At 41.2% G+C, this 21,906-nt stretch overlaps 1 protein-coding gene across 2 annotated transcripts in view; it reads left to right on the forward strand.

The window, feature by feature from the left end:
• Positions 1-3,918: 3,918 nt before the first annotated feature.
• LOC104365024 (sulfotransferase 6B1) overlaps positions 3,919-21,906 on the forward strand; it is a 36,474-nt gene continuing 18,486 nt past the window's right edge. The window contains exons 1-3 of one of the 2 annotated variants that reach the window (XM_042796199.1): positions 3,919-3,985; positions 4,669-5,219; positions 5,326-5,427. The gene's annotated coding sequence lies outside the window, so the exon portion shown is untranslated. The remainder of the gene's footprint in view (positions 3,986-4,668; positions 5,220-5,325; positions 5,428-21,906) is intronic. The other variant, XM_042796200.1, reaches the window with a different exon arrangement.

A 21,906-nucleotide genomic window follows, 5' to 3' on the forward strand; every position in this document is an offset into this window, starting at 1 on the left:
CCACTCCAGTGATGTCACAAACCAACAGGGAACCACTCCCACCTTGAAGGATTCGCTATATGAGAAGTAACGGTAGAATTTTGCTTTTGCTAACAGTAATGAAAGAATTACTTTTATTGAGTTAGGCTAAAGCTGTTATTAAATTAGTGTTGCTAAAGTCATAACAGTTGAGCAAGCCTTTTTTGATCACAGGTCAGGCACAGGGTTGGGCATTGTGGGGAGTTGGGCAAGCAGGAGGATGGGGGTGTGTGTCTGTGGTCCGGTATCATGTAAAGAGGAATGGAAGCCAGCAGAAAAGGGTTAAGCGAAGAATTCCTGATGAAGAGGAACCTGGACTTCACCCCCTCCACCAACCCCCCCCACCCAGAGGACCACCGAGACCAACTGGAAATGCCAAAGAAGAGGCGGGGGGGTGGGGGTGGGAAGGAAATCGAGTGGACTTGTTGCTTGGCTTGGTTTTGTTGCATCGTTCTTTGTTTGATTTCATGTTTAAACCGAATAGTTACATATAACACTGTGGATGCCTCCCCCGCTCAGCAGCTGCCTGTTTTGTGATAAGAAGTACTGAAGCAGTGGAAAAGTACAGAGAGAGAGACAGACTCTGAGAAACCAAGGAATAGGAACTGCGCGGGTGCAAAAAAGAGGACTGGAACTATAAAAAGAAGCCCCTGCTGGGACAGGTTGCGCCATGGCGCCCAGTGCTGTATTCTTTGCTCCACTGACTCTGTCCCCAATAAAACATATTTTTAAATATACGTGGGCTTGTTTCTCACAACTGGGGGCTCATCTGGGTGTCCTGGGTTGAGTGAGTGGTGGAGTTTTTTGGTGGCAGGGGAGGGGGCTATCGGGGCGGCCCCCTGTGAGAAGCTTCTTGAAGCTCCCCCAGCTCCACGTGCTCCTCCCACACTGCTCTTGGCCCATTCCACACTGTTCTTGGCCCCTCCCATATCTCTCTTGGCCCCCCTGCACCCCTGTTGGCCCCTCCCACACCACTCTTGGCCCCTCCCACACCCCTTTTGGCCCCTCATATTGCCACTGGCCCCGTCCACATACACCTTGGCCCTGCCAACACCCCTCTAGGCCCCTCCCACACTGCTCTTGACCCCTCCCACACTGCTCTTGACCCCTCCCACACTGCTCTTGGCCCCTCCCACACCCCTCTTGGCCCCCCACCATACCGCACTTGGCCCCTCCCACAACCCTCTTGGCACCTCCCACAACCCTCTAGGCCCCTCCCACACTGCTCTTGACCCCTCCCACACTGCTCTTGGCCCCTCCCACACCCCTCTTGGCCCCCCACCATACCGCACTTGGCCCCTCCCACAACCCTCTTGGCACCTCCCACAACCCTCTAGGCCCCTCCCACACCGCTCTTGGCCCCTCCCACACCCCTCTTGGTCCCTCCCACACCCCTCTTGGCCCCTCCCCCGCCCCTCTTGGCCCCTCCCCCGCCCCTCTTGGCCCCTCCCCCGCCCCTCTTGGCCCCTCCCATACCTCCACTGCCAAGGGGGGGCGGGGCCAATGGCCGATGGGACAGGTCCAAGGGCTGTATGGGGTGGGGGCAAGAGGGGTGTGGGTGGGGCCAATGGCCGAGTGGGCGGGGCCAAGGGGGCTTTGGGCATTGCCAATGGGGCTGTGGGCAGTGCCAGTTGCAGTATGGGAGGGGCCAAGAGGGGTGTGGGAGGGGCCAAGTGCAGTATTGGGGGCCAAGAGGGGTGTGGGAGGGGCCAAGGGCAGTGTGGGAGGGGTCAAGAGCAGTCTGAGGGGGCCAAGAGGGATGTGGGAGGGGCCAAGAGGGGTGTTGGCAGGGCCAAAGGGTATGTGGACGGGGTCAGTGGCAATATGAGGGGCCAAAAGGGGTTTGGGAGGGGCCAAGAGGGGTGCGGGGCGGCCAAGAGCAGTGTGGGAGGTGTCAAGAGCAGTGTGGGAGGGGCCAAGAGCAGCGTGGCAAGTTATGTTTGGATTTGGTGGCTTGTCCTCTTACCTGCACGTGTTTGCTCTTCATTTCTCAGTTCTGACATTCTTCACTCTTGGGAGACACTGCTGCTATTTCTGTTCTCACTGACCATAGGAGCACTGTGCTGTTTTGGAGATCTGGAGCAAGCTGCTACATCAGTGAGGAATGTGTACAGAGGTACTCCTTAAGGTCCTAGCAGGACTGTGTGTGTTTGTCACTATGTTGGTGTCCCTGATTTCTTTTGTGCTTCAGCACTGCTCTAGAGCATCTGGGCTGTTTGTAATCATGATGCAAGCTCATGGCCCCATGCCATGGCTTGGGCATCCCCTGAGAGCATTCTGCATGCCTGCCTGAGAGACACCATAGCTCTCCCATCCATGCCTTCTGCAGCAGCTTGAGTAAAGTAGAATCAAGTAGCACAGACTCTTTCTTCTCTTTTACTGAGCTGAAATTATCCACCAGGTTATTTCCATTCCTCTTCCCTGCAGCACTGATAAATTTCCTCTCTCTTCTGTATAGATATAGTTCTTCAAAAGCTCTTTCTCAACAGAGTAGATGCATGGCAGAAATCCTTACCGAGGATTTGCCTTGCAAAGGTGGAGAAGTTAGTGCCCAGACGCCCATTAGCATCGGGGTAGATCTTTTTTGACCTATTCTTCTGACTTTAAGCGAGACATTAGTGCTTTTTTAAACCTTGCTAGGTATGCCAAAAGCCCTAAGACCATCCCTTTCCAAACATCAGTGGGGATCAAGTTTTCGCCAATCTCTCTTCCAAAACAGAGGCAGCTGCTATCCTCGTTGCTACATGAAGAACATCTGCCATCTGTTATCAAGAGCCTGAAACCTTATCTGGCAGCTACCCTGTTGAATGTTTTTAATACCTGTAAAATAACACTGATGAACCAGCTGCAGAACAGATTAAGGACAAACACAGAAACACTTGCAAAAAACAAAGCATCTCTGTATGTGTGGGCACCCAAAGAAATATTTAATCTTCACAGAACAGGATGTTTTAAATTAGATGCTCAAATCTCCTTCCCTGCAAGCAAGTTCTTATGTAAATCCTGTAAAGCTCTTCCTAGAGAAAATTTGGAAGGCTAGATTTGCTCTGTGTACATTTTCTGTTTGCTAATCAGCGTATTCCATTGCATATCCATCCTGACTAGGAGACAGTAATCCACTCCTCCCAGGACATCAAATTAAGGTAGCAACAGGAAGTCTTTGTCTTTATAGTCCTCTGGAAGCAATGTTGAAATGAGTGGCGTTTTCTTCTCTCCGCCACATAAGGTGAAATGCAAAGGAGATGGCAGGCATTATTTTACTATCCTATGACAGAGATTTGGGGTGAGATTCTGTTTTTTCCCTGGATGAATATGGGAAAATGAGGAAAGAAGATGAGACTCAGTCGGGTGTAATGGAGGAGGAGATGCTCACTTCCCTTTCTTACACTGCTGAAGAGAATGAAGATGGGACAAAAAGATGTTCTTTGCTGTCTTGCAGGCTGAGAAGACAACTGTCTCAAACAAACTCTCAGAGCCTTCAAAGATACCAGCTGAATCATACAGCAGGTCTTCTGGAGAACAGTTGTGGTGCAACTTCAGCCATCCTTTTTCCAGCCTGCAGAGCAGCAGCTTGCCCCTTGTAATGGTGAAGGTGATGGTGACAGTCAGAAGTTGAAAGATATTGGTTTCCTTCTGGAAAATGGGCCACCTCAGTTTGAAATGCTTTACTCCTACCCCAAAGAACACTTCCCACGTGATGCTGATATCAGGTCAATATCTACACACCAGGCCGGACTTGGAACACTTCAGTATTTTCTGCAGCACTCTTACATCCTTGGTGTTTGTGTCCAGGCTTGTCACTTTGTCTGTCTTAGGCACACTGGGAGCCCCCTAAAACAGCACAGCCATGTGATGTGACTCCCAGGAACTTGTGCTCTGTGTATCCATCTCTGGAGGAGGGTTTAGAGTTGCTTCCCTGTGTAACTGGTTTCTTGGCAAAGTTCTCCAATGAAGTTTGTCACTTCTGGTAAGTGAGCTGTCAGCCTGACAGTGCTATGCCTCTCACTTCATTCAAAGTGAATTTTACTTATATGGCTGTCAGGTCTTATACCCACCCTGTTCTTTTGGCTTTCCACTTGTGTGTGTGTGTGTGTGTGTGTGTGTGTGTGTGTGTGTGTGTATGCAGTGTGGTTTCTGAGAAGGTATAATGCCTCTGGTATCAGAAAGCAGAACCTTTAATAACCTCTGGGGTTTTTTAATGCTTTCTTTCATTTCCTTTTAAATTAATCCAACCTTGTCTTGCTGTAATACATGAGGTGCTCTGCCTAAAAAGACATAAATGTGATTAGATTACAAGGTACTTCAAAGATGCCCCACCTTCAGCTGTTTGTGAGTTGCTTAGAATTAGTGGAACTATGTGGCAATGGGCAAAAGTCTTATCCCAAGCAGGACTTTTCCCTTTGGCTGAAATTCCAGGATGCACCAAAAACTCCACAGCTCTTGTGTGCAATGCAGTCATGTCAGCAGGAAATCTGGGGACTTTTAAAATTTGGCCTGTTTTGACGTGGCAGCTCTGCTTCCTGCAGTTCATGCATAAAATGTCATGATGCCCTAGACTGGAGGGTTGGGAATATAATAAATGCCATAAATGCAGTTAGACTCTGATCTTGCTGCCACAAGAAATAATTACATGTTTTTTTTTTCCCCCAGGATTTCGGCATCAGCAAAATCAACCATCCAGATGTGGGAGTGCCTCACCTTGCCACTGCTATCTCTTCCCCCGAGATGAAAGTTACCATCACTCCCCGCTTCCCCTGGGGGAGTTGCAACAAACTGGTGAAATACTGGGAACAGCTCAGTCAGGAGAAAGCTACAAACAAACACACCAGCAAACCAAAAAGACGAAAGGAAGCAGAACCCATAAGAAGCAGTACAGGAGTAGAGTGGTTAGTCAGTTGGCTTCAGATCCAATCCACCAAACATCTCATTTGCTGGATTATTTGCTCTAAGCTCAGACGCTGTGCTCAGTGTTGCCCTTCAGCCCTCTCAGGAGCACCCCACAGCTGTGTTTTTTCAAGGTGTCTTCATGTGATTGAAAACTATGGACCTTAGAAATTGTTCATGAAATGGAAGGAGGACAGGACCGAGTCTTTGCTGGACGGCGCCTGACCTGCTTTCCAGTCTGTGCTGCTGTGTCAACACAGCCAGTAGTCGCAGAGAAGCGTGGAGGTGGAGGCCAAGGTGTACATCGTGGCACTTGGGTAAGGTGCAGTCTTGGAAGACCTATCTCCTGTTTTGAAGCTGCGATTATTGGTTGCTGATGGGAAGATGCTAGCTCATGCTTTGGTCTTCTTTTTCATGGTCCAGGGTGACATCTAATGGCACAGTACCAGACTGCACCACATCCGGGGAAAGCTAAGTGGACAAAAAGCTATAGTTGCCAACCGTTTATCAGGTGACAAGGGCAAGGTAAATTCTGTCAAGGGTGAAAAAACAAATAGACTGTATTAAACTAAACTATAACACAATTTATAGCCATACTTCGATATATATTACCTTAATGAAGCTGGGAAGTTAAGCAGTCTAAAGATGGGAAGTGACAGAGTGAAGCTGTCTATGAATGTGTAAAATATTTCACATAATATGTTAGTTTCATGAAATATCAGTGAGTTTAAACAATATTAAAGGAGGAAGTCCGAGCAATATTCTAGAAAGGAGTCAATCCCAAATATTCTGGTTTGAGTTTGATGTGATGTGCATCTTTCATATATAAAGATGCGTTTATAAAAAATAACAAGATCTTCCAAAATTGTTTTGTCAGAAACAGCATATTCTAATACAGTATGCTATATCAGATATTTTCAACCAGTGCTGTGTTGTGGCATCATTGTTTTGAACTGTGCAAATTGTACATCAGAGATCTGTCCAATCTTACCAGCATGGAAACACTGTGCTGTATGAATTCCCTTTTAGGCACCAGTAAAGGCAATTTTGCACCATTAATTAATGTTGCAAGAAAAATAATTTGTGTGTTGTGTTCAAGTGTAGGAGGCCAACATTTAAAATATGTAATCCCAAATAAGGAGTAACAATAGCAAGAAAAGCTGTGGAATTATTTGAGCTAACTTTTTAGGGAGATAGCAGTTTCCCTGTTTACCTTAAATTGATTGAGTTTTATTTACAGTAATGGGCATTGGATGATACACCTTTTAGAACAGAATAGTTTCAGAATTTCTAAGTTAAAAGGAAAAATCAAACTGTATTATATCTTTAAACATATATGTCTGTATGTTGGTGTATAAAATGCAGTTAGGTTGTACATAGTACACTTTAAGAGTGTCAATGTCCAAAAAGCATTAGAGTACACACAGTTTTAAGGTAAGTTTTTAATCTATGTTATGAATCATAAAGCAAAACCATACCTACTAGGACTTAAGACATGTGAATAGCTATTGGTTCTATCCTTAAGAAGTCCAAGCAGCATATTCTGAACCGAGGGAGAAGGTGGCTTTGGTGTGTTTTGCATCTCTTTAGTCATGGCCTGCTGGTAGAACATTCCCTCTGTGATCCTTTAGACTTGCAAATTCATGATAAAGATAATTTATCAAGGAAAAATTAATGAGTTTTTGTCTTTTAAAAATATATTTATAAAAAGTATATATATTATTTTGAAAGGATTTTTTCTTTATGGGTTTTTACATTAGGAAGTTGAGTTTCTAGCTACCTTTTTGCCTAGAAAACTTTATAGAGTGATTGGAATATTATCATGCTTCTGGTAGTGGAGAAGCAGTACAAAAAAAATCCTTTCTGTACAACACTAAATTCAGTTGAGGAACTCATTGCTATAGAATGCAGTGGGGACTAAAGTTCACATAGTTAGACAAAATAAGATTAGAAAAAATCATGAAGGATTGGTCCACTGGTGGCTGTTAAATGTAGTTGGAGTGCATCCATCACCTCAGGAACTCACAGCTGCTGATTGCTGAAGAACAGGTGTATGAACAGGGGAAAGGATTACTCTCTGACTGCGCCATTACATATATTAGTTCCCTTAGCATCCAGTATTAGTTACTGTCAGAAATGCATTTCAGCTAGCTGCACTTTTGCTCTCTCCCCTATGGCTCTTCTAATGGCTGATTTTTTTGTTACATGAAACTCCAGTGACAGTTTTCCTGTTTGTTTGTTTGTTTGTTTTTTCTCAAGAGAAACAATGAGCTGAACATAAGCTAATGTTTTTGTTGAAATATCAAGTATATTAATTCAGACTGGAAAAGTGTTTGTTTATCTTAAAGTATAAACGGTCTGTAGTTTTAAAGGTAAATTAGTTACTGTCATGGCCTTAACCCAATATCTTAGCCAATTATTCATCTGGCAGATCTGGAAGTGTAATGTTTTTGGTAGCCTCAAGCTTCCTTTCACTGTATATTGATTGCACTCAAAAGGGGCTTTCAGCTGAACACCTCCAGCCTTCAGGCAAGGAGCCTTTCTCTCACAAAGCATTTGGTATCCAGCAGCTAGAGGTCACGTTTAGACAGTGGTCCTTTCTTCAGCTCTGAGGAAGGTGTTTAATTATATATCATTTCACATCCAGGAAGTAGCCTGGGAATGCACAGACTACTCTATAGGATTTCTTTGTGGGAACACAAAGAATGTTATCTTTTCATTGTGTTGGCTTCTTAAAGAGCCCCATCCACCTCAGATGAAAAACAGTACATTATTTGGGGTTAAAAGTCATTATAAGCAAGGTGTAATTTTTTGAAGCAGGTATAATTAAGCATTGGAAAATTTTAAAATCAAAGGAAGGATTACTAAATTATTTTAGTAATCCTTCCTTTGATTTTAAACACTTTTATTTCAAACACTTACTAAAGTGTTGGAAATAATTTAGAGAAATCCAGAATAGGCTGTGGCCTGGTGGAAGTCAATCTGACTGTGATAATAATAGGGGAGAAAAAAAGAAAAAAAAAAAAAAAAAAAGAGTTGGGATTCTGAGTGACTGTTACCTCTCAGGAACAAGACCAGACAATTATAATCGATATTTCAATGAAAATATATAAGCAGTGCTCTGTGCAATCAGAAAAAATGTGTGAGTTGAATGCTAAGATCTGTGGAAGGCAGTAGATGGCGCAAAGATGTTGGAGAAGCTCCCGGGTTTTTGTTCAGGTTATGGATCAGGCTCCAGAAGTTCTTAGGGTGAGCATGGCAAGAGGAAAAGGATCCTAATAGTTGTGTATCAGTTTTATTGCTCAAAATCCAACAAGGATCATGTGCGTGAGGAAATGAAAGAAATGCAATCTGTATGGGAGCCACACATAGCAGCTTTAAAGTGAATTGTCTGCAAATGTTATCTGCTAAATATTTTTATTACAGTGTTTTACAAACATTATACCCCCACCTAGATCTTTGTAGCTTTTTTCCAGTGTGTTTTTTTTTTCTGTTGTGTCCTTCAAGTTTGGACTTTTCCCACTCTGCCTTGAGATGAAACAAAGACTTCAGAACTTTCCAAAATAATCAATAAATTACCATGTCGTGCTCCCACACACCCAGGTTATAGAGAGGCATATTTAACTCCTTTGTTATTGATCTCCCCTGTATCTTTATCCAGGCTCTGTACCTTGGATGCCCTAGTTATTTGCTTTTTTGAGGAGGGCTAATCTCTTTCCATCCCTCCCTACCAAAAGTTTAATTCTGGAGCTGAGAAGCTTTCCCTAACAAAAATTAGGTGTGAAAGTTTTGTTGGAGCCAGTGAATCCCTATGAAAAGTGATGATGACCTAGCATTTCCCAACAAAATCTCTCCTGACAGCTTTCACTGCCATGTGTCATTCTCCTGCTTTTGTGGGATGTGGGGGCCAGTGCTCCAGCCCCGCTGCAGCCCCTGGCTCCATGATCATGGAGTTGTGGGTAAGTAGAAGTCACACAGGGTTTACTCATGGCTCAAGTACATTGAGCTGGTGAGTTTGCCAGTTATTATTTACCCTGGCATCTCTATCACTCTTGGCACAGTTGCTGCCATCTTCACAGCATTACACATATGTCAGTCTGAAGGAATCACCAGATTCCCTGGATCGTCTCCCACCACCACATGGCTGGGAGAGGAAAACAGCTCAAATGAAGAGTAATACTGATTTTATGCTCTAGGTCAAAACACTTTCCCCAAATTGACCCTAGCACTTTCTGCTTCATACTCTGCAATCACTTAGTATCCTCTGCTGTGTTTGAGGGGCTGGCAACAGCTCTTTATGCTGCTGTTCTGAGGTGAAGCTCAGGGGAGTAGCAGTTGTACTATGTGAAGGGCTTTACTGGGGGGAAGGAGGGGAAGTAGGAAAGGGTGGATATGGTGAGTGATAGAAATCAGGGACAAAGCTGTACCTTTATGTAAGGCCAGCTTGATGGGAAGAGGAGGAGAGAAAAGTTTGGAAAGTTGCCTACTTTAGAAAGCCAAGAGTAGGCAGTGCCTCAGGGATAGACAGAAGTGCTTCCAGAAAAGGCACCTGCAGAGACTGTGGAGTGCTCAAAATTGAGCCAGGGTAGGGAGCAGATGTGAGTATAGCTGGAAAGAGCTGGAAAGATGGGTTTCCTACAGAGGAAGGTGGGATCCTGGTAATAAATGGTAGTTATGGAAGGACTACTAGGCATGCTAGCTGCTAGGCACATGTTGGGTGCCTTTTAAGGTGATGGCACCTTAAAAGGAGAGGACCAAGGAGAGGCCAGGCATTGTAAAGAGTATTAGTGTGTCTGTACATCAGGAACTAGCTGGAAGTGAGAAAACGAGCTTCAAGGATCTTGAATATGCAGGGCTGCAGGCAGGCATGGGAAGAAGAGGTGCCTGAAGAAGCAGGTGCCTGCCTAGTGCATTGACAGAGGAGCTGGGTAACTGCTGGAAGTAGTCAGAGATTGATTGATGAAACAAATTTTATTTGAAAACCAACAACTTTTCCAATGGAAACATTTTCTAATAATGTGTTGACTTCACCAAGCTTCTGGTAAAATGCAGGTAGTTTCTTTCTAGCCTACCTGGAGGCAAACTCAAGCTTCTAGAATTTATGGTTGTTGGACAGCCCTGCTATCCAGATGTTTCCAGAGCTTTTAAGCTTCTTCTTTACCATATCCACAATATGCCACTGCTTGATTCCAACCTCATTTACACTGAGCAATGGAGGTCTGTGGAAAGACACTGTAACTAGTGCTAACCCAAGCTGGTGTATCCACCTGATAATGTGATGTTGTGCAGAGACAACAGATGGTGGCCAAGATCATCAGTACAGGATCATATCTGAGGTGATAAATGCACCCTTTGGTTCTCCTGCTTACACAGCTGGTCAGGGAATCACTGCGCCCCACTCTGTTGAGACAGATGTCTTGCTCAGCATTTGCTGACAGCTATTTGCATGACCACATGCAAACAGTACAAGGACAGGAGTTATGTCATTGCCATCACTCGTGATACCGGGGTCAAAATCATATGAATTTGTTGCAAGTCCTCAAAACTATCCACTTTATTATTGTTATCTTCATAAACATGCAAGACAAGTTTTTTGCTTAATTGCTGAGAAACAAATAACCTAACTGCCCCTTTATATCACTGCTTGCACAGATTTACACAGCCATAGGAAAAAAAAAAATAGCCACAAGAAGTTCATTGGCATGCAGGACAAGTTTATAACTGCCCCTGATAATCTGTCCCCAGAGAAACTGATGTTCTTATTCCAGGAAGTTTTGTACCTTGCTGTGATAAGCAGCCAGAAATTTTTAAATCTTTTAAATCCTTTGAAATCAAGAATGATGATGTGTTATTAGCAGAATATCCTAAATCTGGTGAATATGTAATTTTTCTCAGCTTCAAGTGAAAGTATTATGAAATGATTGGGAGGTATTTTAAATGAAGTGGAATGGAAAAGAGTGGGTTGAAAAATGAAATTAAGTTAAATAAAATGAAATAAGAAAGAAATCTTTATCTGCTGCTAAGTGAATGCTAATGAAGTATGCACAGTGAACGTGTGTGTGTGTGTGCTTAGATAATATATTTTCGTTATTTTGTAATTAAGGTAATGCAAAGGAAAAAATAAGCAATAAGAAGTTAATGTGGTCAAACCAGTCTTAGACAGGCCTCCATACTTTCATGGTGAATGTGGTACTCAGGGGCTTTTTCCTTTTTCCACTTAGTACGGGTCAAATCTACCAGCTCTTTCACTGAAGAGGAAGAGCTTTAGGGTTGGAAGGGGTGTGAGGGACATGGCCACTGAAGAGCTCAGTTCTTTTCCACTACACCAATCATGTGCCAGAGCCATGTCGGGAAGAGTTTTCTCTGACAGCTAAACCTGTTCATCTTCCCTTCCTCCCAGATTCCTGGGCAGGGAGAGCTGGAACAGTGATGGACTGGTCAGGTAACATTGCTGTGGGCTGTGTCTGTTGCTCACTTATTGAATAAAATTCTTTAATAAAAATTGTTGCTTTGCACATAATGGGGCTTTTTCAGTAGTAGTTATGAATGGGAGACCATAATTCTCCCCATTAAAAGCAGTTGTTAGGGCAAGTGCACACAAGCGTAGAAGACAGCAATTTAGTTTCAAAATGGTTATCTGACTGGAGTGAAGAGCACTTTTCACCCTTCAAAATACTTGTAGAAATGGAGTCTTCTTGAGATTTCTTGTAACAAGGGGAAGTTTGCAATATTACTGCTTACTTAATGCAGCTTTAAAATGAATATTAAACATTAACTTGCACAGATTGTTAGGTAACAGCACAAACATTAATGATCTTTATCATTAAGAAAATAAAATTAAAACGCCAGGTGCAAACAAAGGTCAAAATATGGATTATCCAGTGCAACAAAGAATTGGAGTAAAGAGTTATAAAACAAAATGCAGAGAAATCCAGGTAGCCAGTTAGGTTCACATTTCTGTTTTTCTTTCTCTCCAAAAGAAAAAACAACAAAGCTTTGTTAGTGTAGTGCTGTGATTATGAATGTGTACATCTAAAGGGGTTAAGAAAGGAACAGGTGAATCCAATAGTAAAACTAATAGAAAGTAACTCTTATTATACAACATTTGCATAAGTGGGGAAGATTATATAGTCCATAAATTGGGAGATTCAAGTTTGTCCTGGGTTGGGTGAGTGGTGGAGTTTTCTGGTGGCAGGGGAGGGGGCTATAGGGGCGGCCCCCTGTGAGAAGCTTCTCGAAGCTCCCCCAGCTCCACGTCAGCCCCACCTCTGCACCAAAACTGAGCCCATCAGCTGCGCCTCTGCGATAACGTATTTAAGAAGGGACGTGGTAACAGGCAGTGGGACTGGTGAGGAGGAGTTGCTGCAGCTGCGTGAACACCAAGGTCAGTGGGGGAACAGAGGAAGAAAGGAGGGGGGAGGTGTGCTGGAGCAGAGACCCCCCTGTATTCTGTGTTCTCTGATTTATTTACAGGAATTTTTCTCCGTATTTCTTTGGGCTTATAAAAAATTTTTCTTCTGGGGTTCTACATCTAATAACTTCAGTTGTCAGCATGAGAAGGGCTGTTCTTTGGGTCTCATGCTATGCCTCTTGGCATGATAACTAAGAGTCTTCCAAAATGAGCGATAAATGAGGTAACTAATAACAGTTGTTTTAGGGTTTTTCCCATTACCATCTGGAGAGGAAACATTGGGTGTATGCTGATTATAAAGAAAATCCATATGCTAAACAGCACAATGCACATCTGAACATCAAAATAACAGCCCCCAGATATTTGGCTGGTGTCCGCATGTGAAGTTTAAAAAAAATTCTAGCTTTTTATTCAAGGCTTAAATACAATGAGAGCTCCAAGACATAAAGGATGGGAGCTGGGGGTTGATGCAATTGTAACAGTCACTCTTAGAGCTCTGAAAGGCATTTTCTATTTGATAGCTTGTACCATAATTCCCATGTGAGACTGTGGGGCATATGAACGTCACTGTGGAAATCTGTCTTACGGTGTTCATTTTTGTTTTGGTTATTTTTGAAAATTATTCTTCTTGCATTTTAAGATCATGCTCTTCAGAAGTCTCAAAACTTTGCATCTGAACGTGCCTTATCAAGACTTGTCCAGAGGGGGAAAGACCAGAAACAGTTCTCCACTGAAGGCAACAGCAGCAGATACAGAAATGTAGTGTTAGCCAGAGCACTGTGTCACAGTGTAGCAAGAAATTCAGGAGAATGAGATGGGAGACACTGAAGCAGAAATAATAATGCAAAAATTGATAATTTTAATGTATGACATTGTCTTCAAAGACATTCTACTTTTGATAGAACAGCCAACTTATCTTTGATAATATCTGCAGAGTCATGTTTTCCTCTATTACACAGAGACACCACTGTTAAAAATGCAAAATTCAGCCACCCTGTGTGTTTAGTAGAGTGTGGAAAGTTCACTAACAGGAAGTTCATTAATTACAAAGAAGGGTAAATTCTCTCATCAGGTACTTACATGTAGCTGTGCTACACAGCAGGGAGAAACTTCTCAGCAGACACAAGCATTATCATAGAGTAAATGTGCAGTCTGTAAGCTTTTCAGCGTGATTGAGTCTATTGCAAAGACTCAAAATCTATTCCATTGTTGTCCACATTTGTTTTCCCTTCTTCTCTTTTCGACCCTGATTCATCCATCTATCTTTCAGACTTTTGCAACAGTTAGATTGGAATTGTACACTCCAGGTAGCAACAGCCAAAATCATTCTTCTTTCTACCATTTTTTTTTTAATATATTTCTTTCATAATTTATTCTTTCTCCATTTTTTCATAACCCATTTGTATAGAAAAATGCCAGATATATTTCTTTCCCTTTGGAGACTCTTCAAAAAGCTCAACACAAGGTGATGCAGTTGCTCGGTGTTTTTTTTAAAGCCATTTCTTACCTGTTTCACAGAATCATAGCATTTTCCAGATATTGCAGGACATAGTTGCAATAATTGCAAAGAAAACAAAAAGGTGACAGGTGAAAAAACTAAATATGATGAAGAAAAGACAGAGTATTCATATCTTGAAGTGGGAAATCCAGGAAAGTCCCACATTATTACAAGCACTCTGCCTTTCTTTGAACCTCCTCATCCACTACGTCACCAGGAGTGAAAGCTACTTTTGCACTCCTTGAGCACAAGTGACAGCAACTGTGTCCCTTTGCTAGCCCTGAGACAAGCTGATGGTGATGACCGAAGGCTCTTCAGATGGACATATGCTCTTGAGTGGCTAATGGTTTTTCTGTTCCACAAGTGTGCCAAGAGACATTGGTACTTCAGGGAAGCAACTCATGGGACTCAGTTATCTGTTTCGGGATGAAAAGAATGATGCCTTGGCAGTGATTACATCTCTTCACTGGAGTACTCAGGGAACAAACTCACTTAGCGAGCTGTGACCATAATATAGGTTTTCATAAGGACATCAGCTGAAATGAATCTCAGTGCCTGCTTCTTAAAGCTGGAATAAATAGAAACTTTATTGTACAAAGAAAGCCGTGAGTTTAATGAGTCCAATCCAGCATGGAGGGAAAATGGGCTCTTGTGTGGCAGCTCTGGCCTATCAGAGGTCTCAGGACTTCAGAGCTTGAAGGAACCACAGTAATTTATTCATAGATTGCCAGATACATTAGTATTAACTAATAGATATATCCCATAGATCAACCTAGCCATTTTTGTTGATAGCAAAATCTTTATTAAGAAGTTGTTTCACTGCTCCTGTTCCTTTTCTTCCTTCCTGCAGTCACCAGCCTAGTTGTTTGCTCTGCAGTATCTGTGTTTTCCCAGACTGCTCATGAAAACTCACCATCTCTGTCTCCATTGCTAGCGTTAGCTATTCTCTTCCTTCCCTCAGTTCTTGAATTCAGTTTCACAGATGCTGTTTTTCTCTGCACCTTAACTCTCAGACCAACCCAGGCCACTACAGAGGGGTTCTCTTTTCCCACTTCCAACTTAGATAATACCAGAAATCTATAAACAGTCAAGACAACCATTCATTTAATTATTGTAGGAAAGAGGAGACAAAAGGTTCCCTAGGTGTCCTCTGTGTGTTTTCTTCTGCACCTTCTCTGCTGACAGAAAACCTTGTTTTTTTTCCTGAAGAGGCTGGGGTAAAATGGAGTAAGCTTTGAAAAATCCTGAATGGCTGCTTCAGTCGCCCCCAAAAAATAGATAGTGGACAAGCAACTATTTAGAAAGGCCTTTACACAATATAAAGGCGCCGTCAACCTTGCCAAAATCCTGTCATTCACGAGACATTTTTGAGAACTCTACTGGCACTCTGTGATTTCCAGTGAAACAAACACATTCTCTGTGTGCTCTGCACTTCTGAGCTGCATTCAGGTTAATATCTTGGAACTTCTGTTTGCACAGTTATGAAAGAAGGGATATCAAATAAGAACATTCAAAGCACTTGAAAATTTTTTGGGAAATCTGAATTTCCCATAACATTGTTAGACATTTCCAGTATTGGGTTGGTCCAAAGAGCAAGAAAAAATATGTTTGATGCCAGTAACTTGCACTGTGTCACCTATTACTTTTCAGAACCAGAATCTGTGGGTCAAAAAAATAGTTGAATTTTTTGAGTTCTTAGTAACAGAGAAAGGTGTTCAAATCGTTGTTGAAAATAGTAACTTCTGGTCTTGGAAAAAATGCCAAGAAAAGACATGGAGAATGAGAATATTCTCTCTTCTGCAAAGAAAAATTACCAAAGATACAACTGTTGATGCATACCAGTAAAATGGCTTCTTGGACATGTGATGTAAACTGTGAAGTTGTTGAAGAAATTAAAGTTTTTGGGATGGTGTTTATTTAATAGATGTGGAATTTTGAAAAGAGCAGTAGTAGTCTTGTTATTATGGTGTGCTACATATATAGATGAAGAATTTTTGTTAGAAGAAGGTCTTGTATTGGATCACCATAAAAAGTGGGATAAACTTTTGGCCTCAGGGTAAAAATGATAAAAATTAAAAAAGAAGTAAGCTAAAATAATTTATTTACTTAGTGCTGAAACAGTTGTGTTTTTCATAAATATTTTGTCCTTATTTTTCCTCAGTATCAGCTTCAGAGCAATAATGAACTCAAAATCATTCAACTGATTTGGTTTCCAGAATGTGGTGCAGTTAGTGAAAGGATTCTAAGCCTAATTATATCGGCAGAGTCTAATAAAATTATTCAATACCCATAAAAATATATTCATTAAAATTTTATCTTTGGGACCAGGCAGTATTCTCAGTCTTATTCCATTTCACTTCTTTTTAAAATCAAAGTGCCTGAAACTTTCTCCAACCTCACAGTCTTCAATATGGAGGACAGCAGGTAGATCTGCCCTCTCAGAATACAAGATCCATGTCGTGTCATCCATAATCTGCTTTTTTTCTTTTAGGTGTCAGCAGTACAGCTGATGAGAACTTTTCTGATGAAACAAAGTTTGATCAGAAAATACTATGAAATGCTCCAGGACAGTCTTATAATACTAGTATTTCCTCTGTATCTTTGCACAGAAATTGATCAATACTGTGCCACTAGTTTTATTCCAAATTGTTCCTATGTTCCAAACTGTGTCTCATTGTTGAAATACATGTACATTCAGTGGTGAGTATTTTATATCTCCTAGAAACATTGAGTAATTCTGCAGTGACTCATGCCAGTAAGACTACCTAAGCAATAATATAGTGTTCATCTTATGATATTTCAGGTATGCTTTATATGTATCATATGGTGAAGATCTGACCTGGGAAATCTTTGTCGTTGGTATTCAAAAGCCATCTGGACACAGTCCTGGGCAGCCTGCTCTAGGTGACAGCTTTGAGCAGTGGAGTTGGGCTAAATGATCTCCAGGGGCCTTCTCCAATCTCAGCCACACTGTGTTTCTGTGATACAGAGTGGGCAAAGCTGGTTAAAGAAAATCCCCTCTATTTACTGTCCTTAAATATCTGCCATAACAAAAATGCTGTATCACTGCTCCCACACTGCTTCTACCTGGCTATTTCAGCAGCTGAACTGTAGCAAAGAGGTCTCCCTTTTGATGTTAAAAACCAAGTATGTGACAGGAGATTTTACTTCTGATTGGTTTGCAGCTCTGCCCAACATTAGCAGGAGCAGGACTCAGGCCTTCTGCTCCTGGTGCTCCAATGCTCTGTAGTGATCTGGGCTTTTATGCAATGCTCTGTGTTCAATGGCAAATAACGAGGTAAAATTTCTGCTTCTTAACCCAGAAATGTACTTCAGCTCAGCTACCTGAGCAAGTAAAGCAACAGTGGGCTAGTGGTAGCTGTGGTTTCCATTCTTGTGATTTTTTTATCATTTATATAGTAAGTAATGATAACATTTCCTGTAGAGGAAATTTTAAATGTCATTTTACTCTTTTGAGTGTGCATAAGAAAATACAGCTGGATAAAACTCATGTGACTTATACTATACCCATTAAAGTTCTAACTATGGTAAGGCTTGAAAATTTGTATGTTATCTTAATCTTTTGAGCATGCAGAAGAAAATAAAACTGGATAAAACTCATATGAATTGTACCATGCCTATTAAAGCTCTAACTAAATCAAGGCTTGACTCATGGCTTCAGTAATTAAGTCCTAACCATAATGGCCATAAAAAGGAGGGACGAAATAATTTTCCCAACCATTTTTTTCATACTTAAAAGTGGCAGGATCATTTTCACTCAAATTCTCATAAAAATATAGCCTTTGGCAACAAGTCAAATTCTTAGGCTGAAAGGCTTTGGGATGATTGACAGAACTGACATGATTCATTCTTCATAAAATAATACAAAACTGTACTCACAAACCCTACAAGTACATCCATCGAGAGTAGGCTAAACCCCTCTATTTTTAAGTATAATTGTCAGCTAAGCAAACAAAATAGTGAAATAAAAGACTGAAAACTGATCCTTTCACCAACTGTAACCTGAGAATGAGCTTAACTGTGTACTTTAAACAAACATAGCATAATATAATATATATTGAAGTTCAAGCCATATTTTAGATCAGATATTTTATTTATCTATTACAGCATAATACTGATTCTGGCTAGACTCCAGTGACATGAGGCCGAGTTAAAATGAAGTCCCTAGAAAATATGAGACTCTAATGTCCCATCCTAGAATGAACCAAAGTTGCCTTTAGCTGTGCATCCTATGTATAGGTGTGACCAACAGAATAGAATGATAATTCAAAATAGTTTCTCAGTCTTCAGCAATCTGTGACCTAAAGAAATCTTGAATCTGGAAGTACTTGTATTTAACAGCCCCCAGAGAATTTCTTTTCCATGAGGTTGTTGCTGCCCTTTGAAAGCTTCTTAGCTTTCAGTACCACTGTGTCCTGCAGCAGGATTTTGCCTGAACTGGTTAGATACTTCTAGGATGAATCAAGAGCTGTGGCTCCTCTTGCTTCTAGCATGGCAGTTCTTCATTTATGGAACACCTGGAATGATAAAATTCCAGTCCAAATTGATAGCTTACAATTTAAAATGCTTATGTATGGACCACTGTTTATAGAATGTAAACATTTTAGTTTACCTTTGGGATCAAAGTACTGCTGGTACACTTACCCCATCCCAGATTGGGGGGGAGGGTGGGTGAGCACCTGAGGGGTGGTTGGCTGCTGACCAGGATCCAACCACGACAATCAGACCTGCCAGCACCTTTCCATGACAAGCAGGAACATTTTATTGCTCAAGTGGTGATAAAATATTGACTACTTTATTGAATGGTTTGGGTTGGAAGGGGCCTTTAAAGATCATCTAGTCCAACCTCTAAATTGTTCCAGCTGATATAAGTTTTTAGGGAAAGGCAGATGTCTGAAAAAAATACAATGTGCACTTTTCTTAGATCTCATTGATCTGCTCCCCTTATTGCACTGAGTCCATTGATCTGACCCTCAATGACACTGCAATGAGTGTCTGGTTTATCAACCTTCAAATCTCTTTTCAGGGCCTTGTCAACATGCTGATACTCCTGCTGCATTCTTTGCTGTCTTCTGGACCCTCTATACCTTAATCTGCATATCCAAGCCAAAGCTCTGGTGTTGCCAAAGTCAACCAAAAACCTACCATCACAACGTGTCTGGCATTCTGTTTGCCAAGTTTGGGTATTCTAAATTTCCTCCCTTCAGATTATTCGGAAAAAAACCCCACATTTCCCCAGGATTAACCAACCATGTTATCATATTCACTTATAGTCAAAGTATGAATCTTAATTGGTCTTAATTATCTCATGTCCAATGAACATATGCCAGAGGCCGTGTTAACAATGATGAAATCAGAATAAACACCTGGAGATGTAGGTTGCATGTTAGCAGTCCTTTGAGTCATCATTAAAGACAAACAGATTCCTTTATATTTCTTCTTGAGCCTATTTATTTCTCAGTGAGTTAAATGAGACAATTTTAGATGACCCAGCTGCAGCTAGTTCAGGGTCTTTTCCTGCGAAGGCCTAGGAAGGGAGGAGTTAAGAAACATAAATAGTTAACCTGTATCTGTTTCTGCTGCTCACGATTGCACATCAATGGGGACTTCTGGAAGGCAAAAGGGAAGAAAAAGGAATGGAAATGTCTAAAACAGCTTTAGCTGATGTGTTGGAAAAATTGGTGATTGCTGCTGACAGACTGAAACACAGAACTGATCTTTACCTATGGGGGGACTGTCTACCCCACTACTCTTTGTACTCCTGAAATATTCAAAGCTATGGAGTCCTCTGAAGCCTTAAGAGATTATGTTGTCCTAGCAAGCTTTCCCAAATCAGATAGGTTTTTCTTGCTGCACAAAGGAGGTTGCCATAATAAAGCTGATAATCAGAACAGGTGTAACAATAGCAATAGCAATAACAAGAGTAACAACAACAATAATAGTAATTGCTGCTACTAATGTAATTATGGTGTTGCATTTAAAACTATGAAATATTTATTTCAGGTTTTGTTTGAGATGCATGAGAAAGTGACATTCCTATTTGCAAATTAAAAAAAAAAAAACCAAAACCCACAAACTTTGACATAAAACTATCTAATTTCTTTTCATGTGTAACACTGTATGTTGTAGACTTTTCTCTCCCCTTCCTATAAACTATATGAAATATTTTCATCCTACAAAAAATACAAATCTTAGCATTTTTTGTCTTAGGAAACCACAGACTCCACAGGAACTCAGACTGAAAATGGACATTTACATGGATATCAGGCATATCCAGAGTTACCAGAATTAAGTGAATAAACATTTTGAAGGACATGTGGTTTTCCAGAATGTAAAATACTATCCTTAATTTTTCTAATTGCTTAATATAGCCTACCCCACAGCCAAAACATCTTTCCAGTGTATGTGTGTGTAGGAAATTGGCGTAACAAAAATCAGTGCAAGACCTCAGGGAGAGGAAGGTCATATTTATTTTAGAAAAAACTCATAGTAAGTTTATTCTATCTATTTGCATTCATTCTCTCATACCTAAGTACTTTCAAGCAGCAAGGTGTTTGTATATGAACGGCGTAGTTACTGTGTGTGACAGGAAGGATAAGTTGAGTTCTTATATATCTAGGGTTGTTCTTTACTGGTGTTGACAAAATAGTTTTTGGACAGCTCTTTTTTATTCCATAGGGGGTAATGACTAGTTCAGTGGGATGCTTTGGGTCCCAAATTTTGCTTAATTCAGCCTCTATAAATGTTAGACAGGTCTGCTGCATGCCATAACCTTGTTGCCACCCTCCTATTGTCACAGTGCAGGGTGTTCTGCTGACAAGTTGTGGTGCTGTGTTTTAATCAGAGCACAGGCATCCTGTGCTTGACATAAGGATCACACCCCTCAGTTGCACCACGGTGAAGAGTCTCCTTCCTTATCCATACAGGTCATCCTCTTAACCCTTGTTCTGCTGTTTCTCCTGGTGCCTTCAGACATTCATACTGCACTCATACCAGTCTTAGCACTGCTGTTACAAGTCTATATATGAATACTTCAAATTTGGAATGATTTACACCTGATCATATAAATACTAGATATGATAAAGGAGAGGGTTCAAACCTATGATAATTCCACTGACCTAGAGTTACGCTGGGGTCAGTTTGAGACAAAATATAATTTTGGCAGACAAGGAAGAGGATCAGATAGAGAACTTAATTTGAGGCAAACCCAAGACATTTCCTCATGACTTTTCCTGTACAATCCAAGTAAATAATTCTTTTTACCCCGTGATGTGCTGGTCAATGTCCTTCTTAAAGCCATCTTGTTAATTAGCAGTAAGACGAACTAAGAAAAATTGTTTGGAACAAGGATCAACATTTTTATCTCTTCCTATTGTATGGTTTGATATAAGTCCCATAAAATAGATCCATCTTTTATCCCACCAGAGCAGAAGAGGCCTCAACTACTTTTTTATAGGTTTCAGCAATATTTTAAATGCCACAGACTCTGCATATTTCTGGGTACTGTTCAACATCTCTGTAAGTGTGAATTTCTACATTCAAAAATATTTTGTTTTGTTTCCCTAATGAGATGTCACTGGTACCCCTCATGCACCATTTCATACATTACATGCAAGACGTTTCCTAGATTCTTCAAGGCAATTCCACTCTTCATGCTTCCAGGTACAAACTGTTTTGGACAAATACCAAGTGACTTAATAGCAACAGCTGCAGAAAAGCCCAATGAACCCAATGAAAATGAAACAAATAATCAGAAAGATGTGCCGAAATAATTTCCCTACGTTGAAATTGGATATCCTGAGAAATACAAGGTCGGCACTGAAGAGGTTACAAAGGAGACATTTCATGTAAAGATAAACAAAAAGATTATGTAACAAAAGATGAAATGCTGGAGATAGTTCCATAAGGAACTTCTGTTGCACCTCCAAAAAGCCAATTCAATTTGCTACTGCCCTGCTGATTTCTTATGCTCAGTCCCCTTGTATAAAGAGACCTTGCTGTAGGAGCTGCTCACAAGAAAGATACAAATAGTGCCAGTAAAAAACTTCTGCTATTGTATGTCAGAGTTCAGATC

Source organism: Tyto alba, unplaced genomic scaffold (assembly GCF_018691265.1).
Source record: "Tyto alba isolate M040663 unplaced genomic scaffold, T.alba_DEE_v4.0 Super-Scaffold_22, whole genome shotgun sequence".
In the NCBI taxonomy this organism is placed as follows: domain Eukaryota; kingdom Metazoa; phylum Chordata; class Aves; order Strigiformes; family Tytonidae; genus Tyto; species Tyto alba.